Below are 13,054 nucleotides of genomic sequence, written 5' to 3' on the forward strand. Positions count from 1 at the left end.
GAAATAAAAGCAAGAATCACAGGAGAATGATGTTCCTGAGCTGATGAGAAGCCTGAGCTTATACATTTAAAAGATTCCTCCTTAAGTCAAATTAATAAAAATAAATGAACACTTAGAAATGCCATGTAGAATTTTCAAATTGCAAGGGTAAAGAAAGAATTCTATCAGCACCCATGCAGAAAGAAATATGGAGAAACATCTGCAACATTTATTTTTGTTGTTGTTGTTGTTGCTGAGATAGGGTCTCACTTTGTTGCCCAGGCTGGAGTGCAGTGGTGTGATCACAGCTCACTGCAGCCTCAACCTCCTGGGCTCAAGCGTTCCTCCCGCCTCAGCCTCCCAAGTAGCTTGGGACTACAGCCATGTATCACCATGCCCAGGTAATTTTTCTGATTTTTGTAGATATGGGGGTCTCACTATGTTGCCTAGGCTGGTCTTGAAATCCTGGGCTCAGGTGATCCTCACACCTTGGTCTCCCAAAGTACTGGGGTTACAGGTGTGAGCCACGACACCCAGCCCAACATTTCTTAAAGTGTATAATTGGAAGAGAGTCTATGGAATTTTGTTAACTATTTATACTGGGGAAAAAAGTTTCTGTCATAAAATAAGCTTGGGAAATGCTGAATTAAACAAAACAAGATAAAACCCTATGCTGAGGCTTTCTCAGGGCTTTTAACATGTTCATGCATGTTGTTAAACTGGCAATGTTAGCAAGCGCAGTTTTCCAAACTTATTTGGCTATGAAATCCTTTGCCATAGACTATGTGGTAAGACTGCTGTTCAATAGAACACACTTTGGGAACCACTCTTCTATAGAATTTTGAGAGATCAGTTGTGACCTTACATTTTAACAATTTGCCTGGTGCATTCATGCATGAAGACAACAGAAAAAGACTTTCCTACATGCCAGAACTGAGGACACATGCCACGTATGGCTCTACTTTTCATGGGGAAAAAGGTACTCAGAGATGCACTCTTTCCAAGCCAGCAAGAGTCAAAATAAGTAAAATAATAGTAAGTGAAAAAGCAGGTCCTGGGCTGCAATTCTCAACCTTGGCTCAAATAAACTCTCTAAATTAAAAAAAAAAAAGAAAATCGAGGCTGGGCAACATGGCAAAATCCCATCTCTACAAAAACTAAAAAATAAAATATTAGCCAGGCATGGTGGCATAAGCCTGTAGTCCCAGCTACTCAGGAGGTGGGCAGATTGATTAAGCCAGGGAGGTCAAGGCTGCAGTGAGCTGTGATCATGTCACTGCACTCTAGCCTGGGCAACAGAGTAAGACCCTGTCTCAAAAAAAAAAAAAAATCAACACAGAGAAATTGTATAAAAGCTCTGGAAGTGAATATTAAAAACATGTTAAACACATGGTTATGCATATATCAGTCAGGAAGCAGAAATCACACCAGAGCCACTTCCTTCCCTGCCCAGCTCTGAGCCCCACAAACTGCATTCATCACCCAGGCTCCCTTGTCCTCCAGCTCCTTGCTGAGTCTGACAATGGAGGGTACGGGCAGGAGTGTGGAAGGCAGGAGGTGAGAAGAGCTGGTGTATCTCATCTGTGCCCTGCCTCTTTTCGTGCCCTCTCTCTGGGTGGGACTTTGTTCCTCCACAAGCTCAGCTCTTGCCTGCACCTCTTCTCCAAGGTTCCAGCTCTCCCTGGGCTCCGGTCACACTGGTTCCTCCCACTGTCCCTGAAGTCCTGAGGACAGTAACACTCACCATAATGTCTAGTCTCTGGGTACCTCACCATGCCTTTTTTGTTCCCTTAACCTTATCCACATTTCCTTTTTTTTTTTTTTTGAGACAGAGTCTAACTCTGCCACCCAGGCTGGAGTGCAGCGGCACAATCTTGGCTCACTGCAACCTCCGCCTCTTGGGTTCAAGTGATTTTCCTGCCTCAGCCTCCCGAGTAGCTGGGACTACAGGCATGTGCCACCACACCTGGCTAATTTTTGTATCTTTAGTAGAGACAGGGTTTCTCCATGTTGGCCAGATGGTCTCGAACCCCTGACCTCAAGTTTTCCACCCACCTCGGCCTCCCAAAGTGCTGGAATTACAGGCGTGAGCCACCGCACCCAGTCCCCTTATCCACATTTCTATAAGAAGTCCCTTCATTAAAGTCTCTTTAGTTAAACCATCTTGGGTGAGTGTTTCTTGCCAAGACCTTAACTCAAACCCTTCTCAATTCTTTTTGTAAAGCCAGAATAACCCTGATACTAAAACCTGACAAGTGGCACAAAGAGAGACAGAATGAATGAGTCATACACCTGCCTCATTTATACAAATGTAAAGTCCTAATGAAAATTTAATCAGCTAAGTCCAATGTATGTCAACAATGTATGAAAAGAATACACCATGAGCTAACATTCCTGGAATGCATGAATAATTCTATATTAGAATGGCAGTGAACTGATTTACCACAGCAACAGGTCAAAGGAGAAAAAGATCATTTTACATACTGAATAGATGTTTGGTAAATTGCGACATCCATTCCTGATTTTCTTTTTGAAAGCTCAAGTAAACGGGAAATCAAAGTATACTTATCTCACATGATAAAAAATAATAAATCTCAAACCAACAGCCAAAATCAAAAGCGTAAAATACAAGTAGCATTCCACCAAATCTGAGAACAAGACAAAGAGTTCTAATATCTTGTTATTTAACATTATTCTAAAGATCCTAGCTAATGCAATTAGATAGAAAAAATAAGACAGAAACAAATTATAATTATTTGCAAATATGATCGTCTTCCCATAAAAAACTGAGAGAATACAAAATTATCAAAACAGAAGAATTTAGTAAAGTGGCTAGTTATAAAATAACTTCTTCTTTTCTTTTCTTTTTTTGAGACAAGCTCTTGCTCTGTCACCCAGGCTGGAGTGCAATGGGGGTGATCTTGGCTCACTACAATCTCTGCCTCCTGGGCTCAAGTGATCCTTGCACCTCAGCCTCCCAAGTAGCTAGGACTACAGGTGCTCACACCACCATGCCCAGCTAATTTTTGTATTTTTAGTAGAGACAGGGTTTTGCCACGTTGCCCAGGCTGTTCTTGAACTCCTGAGCTCAGGTGATCCACCCACCTCGGCCTTCCAAAGTGCTGGGATTACAGGTGTGAGCCACTGCACCCAGCCTAAAATAAATTTTCATTTCCTAATAAACTGTTAGAAAACATGATGCAAAAAAGGGGGGCTATATTAGTTATCTCTGCTATGTAACAAATTACCCCAAAACTGAGTGACTTAAAACAACACATTTATTATCTCAAGTTTCTGTGGGTCAGGAATCCAGGTGTGGTTTAGCCAAGTCTTCTGGCTCAAAGTCTCTTACAAGGGTAAAATTAAGGGGTCAGCCAAGGCTCTGGTGTCATCTGAAGGCTCAACTGGGGAAGGATTTGCTTCTAAGTTCCCTCACATGGCTACTGGCAGCATGTGGTTCCTCACCAGTTGTTGGACTGTGGGCCTCAGCTCCTGGCTCGCTGTTGGCCAGCCACCATCCTCGGTTCTCTGCCACATGGGTTTTCCATAAGATGGCTCACAACACAGCAGCTGGTTTCATGAGCACAGGAAAGCAAGAGGGTTAGAGAGACAAAATTACAGCAAAACAGAAATTCGCCCCTTATAACCTAATCTCAGAAGTAACAACCCATCATTTTTTGCCATATTCTATTTATGAGAAGCAAGTCACTAGATCCAGCCCACACACAAAGGAAAGGGATTCTACAAGGGGGTGACTACCAGAAGGTAAGGATCACTGGGAGCCATTTCAGAAGCTGCTTGCCACAGATGTCATTGCTTTATTTTATGAAAATAAGCACCAAACACACTACATTCATCTATAAAATAAAGCTTCCCTAAAGACCTATAATAAAAAAGACCTTAATAATAGAAAGATATGCCACGTTCCTGGACAGAAGCACTCAATGGTGCAAAGAAGTTGATTATCACTAAATTAATCTACAAAACTAATCCACTTGCAATGTCCAGTGGGATTTGTTTGCTGGTTTATCTTGGCAGAAAAAAAAAAGTTTAGACTTTGTCTTAAAGAATATATGAATGACCACAAAGAACACCTCAGAAGAAAAAAATGGGCCGGGTGTGATGAGTCACACCTGTAATCCCAGCAGTTTGGGAGGCTGAGGCAGGTGAATCACTTGAGGCCAGGAGTTCAAGACCAGCCTGGCCAACGTGGTGAAACCCTGTCTTTACTAAAAATACAAGAATTAGCTGGGTGTGGTGGCACGCATCTGTACTCCCAGCTACTCAGGAGGTTGAGGTGGGAGAATCACTTGAACCAGAGAGGCAGAGGTTGCAATGAGCCGAGATAGTGCTACTATACTCCAGCCTGGGTGACAGAGTGAGACCCTGTCTCAAAAAAATAATAATAAAAATAATAAAACAAAACAATGGGACTTGTATTCTCAGTCATTAACCCTTATTAAAAAGTTACAATCATTAAAATAGGGCAACAAATACCAATGTAAGAATGATGTGACAGGCCAACAGAACAGAATGGTAAACCCAGTCAAACACACAAAAATATTTAATGTATGATAAAATGGCCTTTCAGATCATTGGAAAATGATTAATTTGTTTATAATTCATTTGGGGATAGTTGGTTAATTTGCTTTAAAGTTATGTTCTTACCTCTCACCACACATGAAGATAAAATAAAGTGTTTAATATAAAAAGTGAAATGAAATCATAATCTCAGAAGAACATTTAATTGAAAATTTATATGTTCCTGGTGAAGGCAGCGGTTATGCAACAATAAAGTCCAAGGCCATAAAGAAAAGATTAATAATCTGACAGCTTAAAAATGAAGCATCAAGAATTTTAAAAATTGATGGAAATGACAAATTAGTTGTATAATATGTGACAAAGAGTGATATATGAAAAGGTGCTAAATATACATCTTATAAACCAATACTAAAAAGATGAACATTACAGTAGAAAATAGTCAAAGAATATGAACAGAAAATTTACAATTCATTCACTCAACAAATATTTATCGAGCACCTCTTCTGTGCCAGACAAGTTTACACATGGGACACAGCAGTGAACAAGACAAAGGACAAAGGTCCCTTCCCCAAGGAGCTTACATTCTATTGGAGAGAGGCAAACAATAAACAATTATGAAGTATTTTAGACGGTGATAAGTACTATTGGCAAAAAAGAAAAAGAAGAGTTAAGTAAGGCGATCAGGAGTGGGGCATGGGGAGCTCAGGGGCTGGGGAGGTCTCATCAGGAAGGAGACATCTGAGCAAAGCTTTGAACAGATTCAGGTAGTTGACCACACAGAGCAGGGGAAATTGCCATGGTGCGGCGGAGGGGCAGGAGAAGGCCAAGTTGGCTAGAACAGAAAGAGCAAGGGACCAAGTGGTGAGGACCCTGGAGGCCTTGAACAGGACTTTGGCTTTTAACCTGAGAACCATTGCAGAGCTTTAAGCTGAAGAGTGAAATTTTGACTTATGTCTCAAAAAGGATCATTCTGGCTACTGTCTTGAGAGCAGACTTTTGGGGTACAAAGGTAGGAGCAAATAGACCATTTAGGAGGTCAGCAAACACAAGGCAACATGTTCACTCTCACGGGTAACCAAAAATATGCAACTAAAAAAATGTATTCACTTGTTTTTAACCTATCCAACTTTTAATGTTCTTTTAGAAAACAGTACCCAGTATCAGTAAGGGTGAAGGCACTTCGGGCAGGTAAATGGGAACCACCTTTCTGGGACCAGCTGGGTATTCTGTGCCAAAGCCTTAAAAACACTCAAAACCTTTCACCAGAAATCCAACTTCTAATAAATTAATCTAAAGGTCTAATAATCACCAATACTTATTGAGTGCTTGTACACACCAGGCTCTGAACTAAACGTGCTCCATATTACCCCCATTTAAATTCTTACCATTATTCCCGTCTTACAGAAAGAAAAAAGGCATGGTAAGTCACACAGTTCACAAATGAGGGCTAGAACCAAACCCAGGCACTGTGACCTGCTACACAGCAGAGGCAGACATGAATATTTCTTCAAGGGTGCTTATTACAGCATCATTTATAATAGCAAATAAAGTACCCAAAAAATCAACAAAGGAGGTGATTCATTCAGTTATTATTTGTCCACATAAGTCAGTCATTAAAAATCTGGTTAAAGAAAACTCGTTTCCGATCCAGCCAGGTGCTGAGACAGGCAGAAGTTTCCGGAGCTTCTCCTTGGAAGCTGCCAGCTGCTGTGATGTCCTATTTCTTGATCCAGGTGGTAATCCAGAGGTGTGCTCACATTGGGATCATTCATCAAGTGGTACACTTAGGATTTGTGGACTTTTGTGTGTGTGTATGCTATACTCATGTTTTTAAAAGTTATTTTTGGCCGGGCACGGTGGCTCATGCCTGTAATCCCAGCACTTTGGGAGGCCGAGGTGGGCAGATCACGAGGTCAGGAGATTGAGACCATCCTGGCTAACATGGTGAAATCCCGTCTCACCTAAAAAAAATACAAAAAAATTAGCCATGCATGATGGCGGGTGCCTGTAGTCCCAGCTACTTGGGAGGCTGAGGCAGGAGAATGGCATGAACCCGGGAGGCGGAGCTTGCAGTGAGCTGAGATCGCACCACTGCACTCTAGCCTGGGAGACAGAGCGAGACTCTGTCTCAAAAAAACCAAAAAAAGTTATTTTTAAAAATTTAAGTTGCCAGGTGTTTCTCCTCCTACAGGGACACAAGAAGGCTGGGGAGCAGGATTCTTGGGTCAGGGATGAGGCCCTAGTTATGTAGACCCAAGGCTGGTAGCCACCACTTGCTCCACGTGGAAATGGCTCTCAAGATTCTGTGGTCTGAGAAAGCCTGGTCCTTCCCATCCTGCAGGAAGGAAATGCTATGCAGGAAGTGGCTGGCCTCCTGGGCAGATAGAAATGAAGGTACTCCCCGACCCCACACCCCACCTTCCCATTCCAACCAGCGGGTTGACATTACCACCTCTAAGTGAGACTGGCAATCTGACTGCAGGCCCAGGATCCAGGTCCAGTCCTGAGGGAGACAAGGTCCTAACAGGGGAGGGACCCACCGCTCTGGAACAGAGGGGGTATCTTGGGGAGTGGGGGACAAAGTCTTGACCTCCTCTTCATCTAGGCAGGCAGGAGCTCCTGTGATCAACATGAACATTGAAACAGCAGTTACCTTGATACAAGGAAATGTTCATCAACAGTTATTACACAAACAAAGCAGCTTGTAAAATGACATAGGCACTATGATCCTAATTGTTTTTTTAAATGAGGGGGGGGGGTGGAGCCTAAAACAATGGTTTTTCTCCAGGTTACAGAATGAATTACTTTTTCTCTTTTACTCTGTATTCTAAATTTCCTATAATTGACCTATTTCTTTTGTAATCTGAGATTAAAAATTGTATTACAAAAAAACTTAAGGGAGAGATTGCTGATATCTCATCTTTCATCACCCTGTGGCCCTTTCCTTTCTAGACCCCAGCTGGGCAAAACTAGTCTCCACTGGCCCCAAGGGCCTGCTCCTTCTGTTACAGGAAAGGGGTTCCGATCCAGGCCCCAAGAGAGGCTTCTTAGATCTCACACAAGAAAGATTATGGGGCAAGTCCACAGAGTAAAGTGAAAGCAAGTTTATTAAGAAAGTGAAGGAATAAATGAATGGTGACTCCATAAGCAGAACAGCCCCGATGGCTGCTGGTTAGCAGTCATCTATGATTATCTTTTGATTGTCTATTAAAGAAGGGGTAGATTATTCATGAGTTTTCTGGGCAAAAGGTAGGGAGTTCCCAGAACTGAGTGTTCCCCTTCCTTTTAGCTCATGTAGGGTAACTTCCGGATGTTCCCATGGCATTTGTAAACTGTCATGCATTGACGGGAGTGTCTTTTAGCATGCTAATGTGATATAGTAGCGTACAATGGGGAGTGAGGACAACCAGAGGTCATGATCATCACCATCTTAGCATGGGCTGCCTTTTTATTTTTTATTTTTTTGAGACAAGAGTTTCGCTCTTGTTGCCCAGGCTGGAGTGCAATGATGCGATCTCGGCTCACTGCAACCTCTGCCTCCTGGGTTCAAGTGATTCTCCTGCCTCAGCCTCCCAAGTAGCTGGGATTATAGGTGTGCACCACCACACCTGGCTAATTTTTTAATTTCTAGTAGAGACAGAGTTTTACCATGGCCAGGCTGGTCTTGAACTCCTGAACTCAGGTGATCTGCCCGTCTCGGCCTCCCACAGTGCTGGGATTACAGGTATGAGCCACTGTGCCCGGCCAGCTGGCTTTTTTTTTTTTTAAATTGCATTCTGTTTTATCAGTGGAGTGCTTGTGACCTGTATCTTGGGCCTCCTGTCTCATCCTGTAACTACCAAGGCCTAGCCTCCTGGGAATGCAGCCCAGCAAGTCTCAGGCTCATTTTACCCAGGCCCCATTCAAGATGGAGCCCCTCTGGTTGGAATACCTCTGTCACTTCCATCACCACATCCACTCTCACCCCACACCACCTCCCCTTCTCCAGCTCCACTACCAAACCCCACCAGGGGGAAATGAGTAAACTCTGAGAAAGCACAAAAAAAGCCACCTCATGAAGGTGAACCAAGGACTGAGTCACTGACAGATAGAGATGGATGGGTAAATGGGCAGACAGAGAGACAGACATGGAGACTGAAATAGAAATGCCTCCCAAAGGTCACAGAGAGTCAGTGCCATGTCTTCACCTCCACCCAGGACTATCACTTATACACTCCCACCAGCCTGGGCACCCACTGGAGACTTGGCAGGTCTGGCTGCTCTCTGTGATGACTCCAGTCAGCACAGGGCCTGGTATTCCACAGATACCCAGGGAACATGCTGAGTGAGTGAGTGAGTGGATGAATGAAGGAATCGTTCACTGGGAGAAGCATCAGCAGATAGAGATGACGGGAGGGAGTGTGAAAGAGAGTTGAGGAAGAACAGAAACAGATGGAGACAGATGGAGGCTGCAAATCACAGACTTGGCCACAGACAGAAAATGAACGAATAAGATGGAGGGAGGTTACTGCAGAAAATTTAAAAGCTATAGAAAGCCGGTCATGGTCGTGTGCACCTGTGGTCCCAGACGCTGAGGCAGGAGGATGGCTTGAGCCCAGGAGTTCAAGGCTGCTGTGAATCCACTGCACTCCAGCTGGGGGAACAAAGCAAGACTATGCTTTTTTTAAAAAAACAAAAACAAACAAAGAAAAAGCTAGAGAAACCCAGAGAGATCCCCGTGAAAGTTAAATATACAGACAAAAAGAAAAGGAGAGAGAGAGAGAGCGCAAGCCCTCCCTTAACCTTGTCAGGATGTTAGTAGAGAGAACCAGGGGTTCCTGCCTTAGTTTCCTTCCTAGATTTGCAGGTCTCTGCTGGACTGTGTCCCAAGGGCCTGGCGCCCTGCTTGGTTTTGCCAGTTCTCTCCCTCGGGCAGGGGACAGTTGCCCTCTTACCCCCACGGCATGCCAGCTCAGGGCCCTCCCACCCAGAAGTCCCCAGACAACTATGCAGAATCCCCCCCGCCAAGGCAGGTCCCTGGGAGAAGATCTCTCTCCCCAGCTGGTCCTAGAGCCCCTGTCCCCACTGACTCTGGGCTCAGGTCCCCCGGGTTGGATAGGGGTTGGGGCTGGAGGTGGAGGTAGAGACAGGAGCCTGCTTGCCCCAGACTCTGGGGAGGGGTGAAAGTCAGAGAGGGGAGAAGCTCTAAGGGGCCGAGGGGGCTTCCCGCTTCCACAGAGCCCAACCTGAATGCCCAGAGTACTGTATCAGCTTGGTTATTTCCAAATCCCCTGGGAGCCGTGGGGGAGGGGACCCAGAGAGCTGGGAGGAAAAACGACTGGGAAGTAGCCAGAGCCACGGAATTCCCCTGGGTCCTAGAGAAGGGTGGGTTCCTTCCACCCCCAACCCCATTAGTCCCTCGAAAAGGCTCTGACCTCACCTCCCCCACTTCCAGAGTGGAGTTCCAGCCCTGAAGAAACACTTCCAAACCCACGGCTCTGGCCCCCTCCTCAGGCCCCCTCCTCGGCTACCTCGGCCCTGGGGACTGGGTCCCCCACCCCACCATTGCGCCAGATGTGGCTGCGGGGGAGGGGGAGGCACGGGGCCCAGCTGGCAGTGGTCAGTCGGTGGTCCTCTCCCTGCAGAGTCAGCGCTTTCTGTGCCAGCTCGCCCAGCCTCCTCACTCAGCACTTCCTCCAGCCCGCTTTCCAGAGGCAGCAGCTGCCTGGGTTGGGTCTTGGATTCCCAGTGCTGCCCCAAACCCATCTACAGCGCAGCCTGGAAGATGGAGGGTTTGGGTGCTCTGGGGCCTTCCCTCATGACATCCCCACTATCACAGAAAATTCCGACCCACCATGGGCCTCCTAGTACTTCCCTCTGCAAAGCAAGTGAGGAATCCCACAGCTCCTGACCCCTCTCTGCTCCCCAGACCCGCTGCTGGTCAGGCCTGCTGCTTCCTGGTTCCCCCATGGACTTTCCAGAACCCAGCCTTCCACGACAGGGTCACAGGACCCTGGCTGCTCCGCGGGAGCCCCAGCAACACAGAGCTGAGCACGCGGCAGGGGCTTACTAAAGTCATGCGCAATCAACAGGCTCTTTCATCCTTCTATCGCCACCCCTCCGAGGGTCCCCTGACACCGGTTCCTAGTGCCAGGAACTGGCAACAAGCCTCAAGCACATGCCTGGGTCTTAAAAATGTGGGTGTGAATCCCAGCCTGTAGGGACAGGCGGAGAGAGAAGCTGCCCTTCCCCCCAGACAGCTCTGGCTCAGCTCAGCCTTGGAGTCCACGCCCTCATTTGACCCCAGCTCTGCACCCTCCATAGCCTGCCCAGGTCTCTTTTAGGACCCCACCCTGCAGGTTTCAACCTAAGGATGCCAGGACACCTCCAGCCACCGAGGCAAGGCCTTGCCCAGCATGAGGAGAGGTGATGGTAGGCAGGCTCCCCTGGGCTCACAGAGCTGCTGGGCCTGTCAGCCACTGCAGGAGACCTAACCCCAAGCAGAATGAGGTCAGAAGGAGGGAGTAGAGAGGAAGGGAGAGGACAGCTCTGGTGGAGGGGCCATCTCTGGCCCCCCTGCACAAGGTTCACCCTGGGCAAGGAAAGATGCTGAAGACAGATAAAAACAGGAAACACAGAGGAAGTAGGGGTGGGGGTCAACCCCAAGAGATAAACCCCTCCCTTCTCTCACAAGTCAAGAGGAAAGAAGGAAAATAGTGGCCACATGTCTGGCTCTGTGCTGGGGACTTTTCATAATCCTCTCATTCCATCCTCTCAAATATGCCACAAGAAAGGTATGATTACCCCCAGGTCACAGACAGGACTCTGAAGCTCTGAGAGCTTAAAAAGCTTCCCTGGGGAGTGGCTGGACCAGGCCAGGTCCCCAGCTCAAGTCATGGTGTGGACCCCCGGGTCTCCATCTCCGCAGGGATGGCTGGCAGGAGCGCAGTCCTGGCCAGGGGAGTCTGTGCAGAGGCCCAAGCTATGTTCAGAGCAGAGTTTATTCAAATAGAGCCTAACAGGAAACTTGGCTCCTCTGACTCACTCTGATTCGACCTTATTAAGAAAAAAAGAGAAAGGAGCAGGAGCCAGCATCGGGTAAGGTTTCACGCCAAGAGCTGGCTCTGAGGCCCGCTGAGTGGAATGGCCTGTGCCCTGATCCCCCCACACCCAAAGCCTTGAGGCAGCCCCTGCCCTGCTGTCTGAGTCAAGGCGAGGGGTCCTGCCTTCACTTTAGGGCAACTGAGTTCCCTTCCTCACAGCCATCCTCTGTCCTCCCTCCACTCCTCTTCCCTTCCCTCCCTGCCTAGGGGTACCCTGAGGCCTGTTTCCACTTCTCCCCCTCCTCTGCTGCTGCAGCTGCCCATCTGGCTGGCGGGAGGGCCCTACAGGACCCCAGGGATTCCAAGCAGCTGAGGCCAACACTGCAGGGGGCAAGCAGGAGGGAGGGAAGGCTTAACTCTCCAGGTCCCGGCCCTCAGTAAGCCCTGCCTCAGCATCTTGCTTGGTGTCAGTCACACCAGTGGCTCTTCGGAGGAATCTTGTCTGGAGTCTGAGATGGAAACCCCGTGCTGGGGAGCTGAGGTGTCAGCGTTGACAAGTTGCTGGCCAGGAGGTATTGGAAGCCTCCTACCTCTGGGCTGGATTCCGGGCATTTAAAGGGTAGAGACATGCCGGAGTCCAAGCCTCAGTCCTGAAGAACAGTGCAATGGGTAAACAAATGCTGCCTGGCAAGGATGGGGTTGGGAGGTCTACAGTTCCCAAAGAATGTCCACTCTAGTTGCCTCCTCTCTAGGTGGGCTCCAGGCATTTCCAAAATAAGAAGAAATATACAAGGGCCAAATTAAGGACAGGTCCTTCATACCTTGTTTATAAGTCCAAGAGGGCAATTTCTGCCCTTCGGTTCCCAGGAACACAGTTGGAGAAGGCAGCCCAGGGGAGGCCAGAAGAGCAGTATTTGGAGTGTGATTTCTTGGATGCCAAAGTGTTCAAACTTCTGGGACCCCCTCCTATCCCTGCCATTCCCAGAAGGAACAGAGAATCTCCCAAAGCACTCTCAGGAGCCATCTGGCCTAATCTTCCATTGGTAAGCTGTGGCAACTGGATCAGATAGAGTAAGGGACCGAGCCACACAGCAACAGGACCAGGCCAGTTCTCCGGAACCCTCTTCTGTTGTTCAATGCTTACAGGCTTCTCTGCCTCCCAGTGACCCCTGTCCCATGTCAAAGACAGCCCCCAGTTTCATTTTATCCATGTGTACACTCAAGTTATTCCCAGGCTATGCACAGCCAAGAGATGTAGGACAGAAACCATACCTGATGTCTGGGAAGTTGATCTCTCCCAGGATCTCACAAGTGCTATTCAGCTCAGGGATACACCCCACTCTTCAGACTGGGAAAGTAAGCTCCTGAGGTGTGCCACGAGGGAAAAGCTGCAGCTCCAGTGCCTCTCTACGCAGGCCCAAGAGCTGCAGTGCACCTGGGGCCTGGAATTAGAGAGTGGTCCCTGTTCAGCATCTCCCCGAGGAGGCCCACCAACAAAGAGGGTGTGTCTT

This window comes from Pongo pygmaeus, chromosome 16 (genome assembly GCF_028885625.2).
Source record: "Pongo pygmaeus isolate AG05252 chromosome 16, NHGRI_mPonPyg2-v2.0_pri, whole genome shotgun sequence".
Taxonomy (NCBI): Eukaryota; Metazoa; Chordata; class Mammalia; order Primates; family Hominidae; genus Pongo; species Pongo pygmaeus.